The sequence below is a fragment of the Frankliniella occidentalis genome, unplaced genomic scaffold (assembly GCF_000697945.3).
Source record: "Frankliniella occidentalis isolate FOCC.00 unplaced genomic scaffold, Focc_3.1 Scaffold106, whole genome shotgun sequence".
NCBI lineage: Eukaryota > Metazoa > Arthropoda > Insecta > Thysanoptera > Thripidae > Frankliniella > Frankliniella occidentalis.
Genome location: NW_026267235.1, coordinates 302,304 through 307,519, shown reverse-complemented (window position 1 = coordinate 307,519; position 5,216 = coordinate 302,304). Strand labels below are relative to the sequence as shown.

General features: G+C 62.0%; 1 protein-coding gene across 1 annotated transcript in view; it reads left to right on the top strand.

Moving 5' to 3' along the window:
* Nucleotides 1-2,607: 2,607 nt before the first annotated feature.
* The window catches only part of LOC113207317 (cytokine receptor), a 29,094-nt gene continuing 26,485 nt past the window's right edge, over nt 2,608-5,216 (top strand). Inside the window, exon 1 of the mRNA XM_026423830.2 lies at nt 2,608-3,060. The gene's annotated coding sequence lies outside the window, so the exon portion shown is untranslated. The remainder of the gene's footprint in view (nt 3,061-5,216) is intronic.

Genomic DNA, 5,216 nt, shown 5'->3' with positions numbered 1-5,216 from the left:
TTATTTTCGTTGAAGTTTGTTGGTTGTACGCCGCTTTTTATTCCAGCAAACTAAAAGGCTCTTTTATTTTTACTCATCGGGCCGTGCTAAGGCCTCCGGCGTTGCCTCTGCGTTGCCTCGATGGCCCCGCCCGCCCCATCCCTATGCCCCCTTTTGTGATCGTTCGTGTGTGTGCTTGTGCGTGGCGGTGCGCTTGTGTGCGTGTGCGCAAGGTGTGTGTGTGTGTGAGTGTGTGCTGAAGTTGCGGGTAATCTCTCTTTTGGCAGGACGGGTGTACCGTGTGCATTGGTGCAGTGTGCTAGCCGGGCCTGGCCGGGCAGCAGCCACCCGACTGACAGTGCCGGTGATTTGGCCGGCTGATCCCCGCCCCTACCTAGGCGCGGCAATTTATTAGAGCCGGCTTGTTGTCGTGTGCTGTAGGTGGACGGGATTCCGAGCCGACCCACGGCGGCACCCTCGCCCGCCCTCGCCGCCTCCTAGAGTTGTTGATGCTGTGAGCCACCTGCCACCTACGCACCGCGCACTCCGGGAGTGGGTAGAGCCAAACTTGCACACCACGTATCAAATCGCTGTACTGCGACACAACCAGGAGCGAGCTAATGGGTATCTCCTCAGCTCTCGTCGCAACACATGGGCCTGCTGCGGGCCCCGCATACATCCCTTTGCGTGGTGGACCCTCGACAAGCTAGGTGTACACCACCGCAGCAACATCTTAGAAAAGCTTGCTCCCGGCTGTGATTTTGTATATGAAAACCTTGAGAGTTTTCGTCAGTTGCCCCGGGAAAAAGAGGGGAGGGGAGGTGACTACTTTCAAAGTACACACCGTGGTGGATGTTCTCCGTCGCCGGTCGAGTACTGTACATCGAGGCTATTTTCCTCTTTGTTTAGAACAAGGTCATTAAAGGACTTGAGCAGTATACAGGGTGTCCCAGAGGGAGCGCGTCGTATACTGTCCCGCATGCCTGCCGTCGCTCACCTTGGCGCCCTCCGTTGCGCCTGGCCAATAGGCAACCCGCTTACAAGTGTGTTTGCGGTGCAGCATAGAGTGCGAGGCCATACTCTCCAGTTTACCGCTGCTCTCCAGATCGCGCCCTTTTCATTCATCATGGTCGTGGATACAGTGGCGAGGCCTCCGAAGAGGGTATCTCGGGTATTTCAGTGAATCCCGGAGCCGGAAGTAAGAAATACAATGGAATCACCAAAAACCTAACCAGCCGTTGAATGGGAACCGTTTGTTCAGGCATTAGAAATACACGTGATTTCATTGAAAGTAACAAACGAACGACAGAGTGTCACGCATTTCTCACATCCCGACGGTTCGACATTCAACTGCTAGTTCCGTTTTTCTGTGATTTCATTCTACTTCTTAATCCCCCCCCCCCCCAGGATGCACTGAAATACCCTATTACTAGCGCACTGGAAGCCGCCGGGTCGCGGCCGCGCGGTCCGGTGCGATATCAGACGCTCCCCCCCGGCCCGCCCCTGCGAATGACCGTAGAGTACCACCGACCCCACTTCCCGGTTCGTAGAATGGGCTTATATGTGATTGTCTTCCCGCCCACCGTATCGCCGCCATTGTCACAGACAGGGGCTGCCGTCGGCAGCGCTCCACTCCCGCCCCGCGCACCCCGCCTGTGCCAAGGGTCTATACTACGCACCATTTTGAAAAAATCGCGTACGAGGATCATTATCGGTCCATGGTGATTATCACTTGTAAGATTGTCTTGGTCTTGTTTTGGTGATTGTTGGCTATTAAAGTATATGCCTAATTTGTTATGATTTGTGGTGAGAGTATTATATATTTTTACTTAAGACTTTACGACGATTGCCGGAATAATTAGTCAATTCAATTATTTTAAAGGTAAACTTTCCAAAGTTTTTTGTTGTTGTGATTTCTTGTAAGTGATATCAATATCAGTAATTATCTAGGTGGTGTACGTGCCCCCCCCCCTTTGGTGTTCCTCCGGGGCTTCGACTCGCGGTGGAGTTTAATTTAAATATACAGAATATACAAGGTGAAAGGATCCTGATTGGTCGGGCCTTTACCCCCGTTTCCGGCGACCAAACGGCTGGAAACTGTCGACCCATCAGGAACGCGTTTTACCCGTGCCCTTTTTCCTCTGCTGCTGAATGCTGAAGCCACTGAAGCTGAGGGGGCAAGACCGCCACAGCCAGCCCGCCATGTCTCATGTGGGCGCCTGAAGAAAGTGGAGTTATGAGGTCCGCATATCACTGCGAACAGCACGTCGAATTAAGTGCTCCTGGAATCTCTCCTATGCCCGTCCTGCGCCCGTGTCGGCCTGTGTAGTGTGTGGAGAAGGTGGCGGAGGACTACTAGAGGTGGCTAGTGGTCCTCCTAGAGGTGGCGGGTGGCGACGGTCTTTTCCCTCTACTCCGTACTCTACCCTCGGCGGGATCCTGGCGAGCAGGCTTGCCTGCCTGCCTGCCGGGCGGGCGGGGCACGGCCGGGCGGCGGTGCGGGGGCCTGCGGGGCCCATCGAGCCGAGCTGAGCGCGCTGAGCGGCGCGGTACGGCAGCGGCCGGGCCGGGCGGGCGTGCGGGACAGACGGGGCTGCCAGCCGGCGGCCAGCCAGTGCCGCCCGCCAGCGCCAGTGCGCGTCTGGCCGTGGAGGCGGTAGGTCGTGAGCCCGTCCGTACGCTGGTCGGCCGTTCCGTCGCAGGCGCAGCGCAGCGCGCGCGCCCCGGGCCCTTGTGTGTGTGTGTGTCTGTGTGTTGGAGAGCTGGACGTGGGTGTGCACCGCGCAGCGGCCGCGACAGCCGGTGATTGCCAGTGCGATAAGTGTGAGGGCCAAGTGCGTCAATGCGCGATTGATAGTGGCCCAAGTGGCGAGGCTGCGCGACAGAGATAGAGTGTGGTGCGACAGTCAAGTGATCAGTGTTGTTTTTGCAAAGTGAGTGATTGTGTGGGACGTCGGCAGGACCTGCTGCGCTGCCGCCGACGCCGCCGCCGCCTCCGACGCCTTCTTGTGGATTACCTCCTGTTCGCCGTGTCGCCGCGGCGATCCACCACCACCTACTGTCTCCCGATGGACTCGTGAGGTAAGTAAGGTTGCCATGGATACGCCCCTGGCTCGGTCGCGTTGCGGTGCCCGCCGCCTTATGCCCCGCTGAGTCGAGTGTGGGCGTGCGGTGTAAGGGGGAGAGGGGGGGGCGTTCTGTGTCAACTTCTGACGCTGCCGTCGCGACGCTTGCCGCCGTCGTAGGCCTCCGATGAGTCTTGGGCCGCCGGCAGCGGGCGCTCAACAAGGACGGCTCCCCGGGCGAGGGGCGGGGAGGGAATAGGAAGGGGGGGGGGGCAGGTGTCATAGTGTCACTACATACCTGCCGGGCCGGGACCGGCCAGGACCGACAGGCACCCCGAGAGTCAGGTCGGCAGCGGGGGCCGGGTGCTTTTGTGCGGAGGGATGCTGGCTGCCTGCTCGGCGCGCGGGGGCCCCGGGGGCCCCTTGCTGCCCGGCCGGCCCGGGCGGCCAGCCGTGCTGGCAGCCAGGGGCCTCTCTTGTGCGAGGCGAAGGCGAGGACTCTGCTCGCTCCGCCCGCCCCGGCTCGGCTCGGCCCGCGCACAGAGCCCCGGCTGGGCTCGGCGGCTCGGCTCTGCACGCTGACTTGCACTGCAGCGCGGTGGCTGGCCGGGCCGGGGCGCTCAGCAGCAACGCTCAGCAGCAGCAGCGCTCAGCCTGCTGCTGCTGCTGCTCCTCGCCGCGGCCGCCGTCTTCTGAGAAGCGCCCGGCCGGCCTGCCTGCCAGAGAGCCCGGGCTGTGTGCACCGAGCAGAGAGAGAGAAAGAGCGTGATTAAATGCACAGACACCTTGCCCGTGCGGTGTGCAGATGTGGAAGGGTAGAAGCGTTTCTCGCTGCAATCTGCGGAGGAAGGGCATTTGGGGGCCTCCAGCGCGGAGGACGCGGCGCGCGGTGGCGACAGTGCGCTGGCTCTGGCTGCAGACGCGCCGCGCGCGTGATTTGATTGTGACAATTGCAGCCGTTGAGGAGTAAAGGCAAAGGGGTGGTGGGTGGAAGGGGCGCGGGGAGTGGTTTGCCCGCCCATTCGCGAGCGAGCCGGGGGCGGGGCGCGGTACAGCAGTACCCGTCGCGGGTGCTCAATTTCTTCTCATTTTCGTGGGCCGCGGTGGCCGTGAGTCACTGGGCCGCGAGAGAAGCAACGCGCGGCCGCGTTCTTGCGTGCGCTTGGAATCAACCGCGTTGTCGAGGCGACCGCTCTGCCCGATTGGATCCTGCATAACGCATATTGTATCGGTCGATTGCAGCCACCTTATTTCTCTGGGCGCGCACCTACCTCGCGGCCCGGGCGTGTGTATGTATGGTGTTTGCACAGCTGATTGGCTCGTCGCGTACCCCCTTACTTACACTGCGCGCCGCTCGTGGTCTTTTCGGCGCGCGTCCTTGTGTGGGAGAGGGGCCCCCTGCAGAGCCAAGCACCTGCGCGCGATACAGGCGGGGCGCGGCTGATAGCAGATGCGTGTGCAGCTGGCTGTGCAGCTGGCTGTGCAGCTGTCTAGGCCGCCCGCGCGGTCAGTCAGGGATCACTCGGGCACCGGGAGGATACGGAGGACGCCGGGCGGGAGGAGGGAGGGGGACCCGGGGGCCCACGGGGGCCACGGCGTTCCAGGAAGCACTCGCCGGGTCCGGACCGGAGGCCTCGCCGCCCAAAGAAGAATCTCCAATCCTTCTCGCTCGCTCCGACCGTTTCGTGGCTTCGCGCCGCTCACCCTCTCTCTCTCTTTCTCTTTCTGTGCCTGGGGAGAGGGAACGAGGTGACTCCAGTTAACATGCGGTCAGCTCTGGAGGCCGACCCTGGGGGAGAGCGGCGGCGGCGGCGCGCCCGTCCCGTCGCGTCGGCCGGAGGTGGAGGTGGAGAGGAGGGAGGGGGTACGTGCACAAGGGCGTGCGTCCCGAAGGGCCCGCAGAGCCTCCTCACAGGGGGGATGAGGCGCACACGTGGAGAGGGCTTAACCCCGCGGTGTCCTTGAGACTGCCCTCGTCCAGGACCGTCGCCCGCGTGGCGTCTCGGCCAGAGGTGAGGTGAGCTCCACCGCTCCACCCACCGGCCCGGGCCGGGCACCGCGTCCAGCGCGGGTCCTGTCCACCCCCCACCCCCCTCCTCTTGCAGATACGAGAAAGGTTTGGGAAGAGGGAAGAGGAAGGAAAAGGTGAGAGGGGGAACGAGGAGCGGGGCT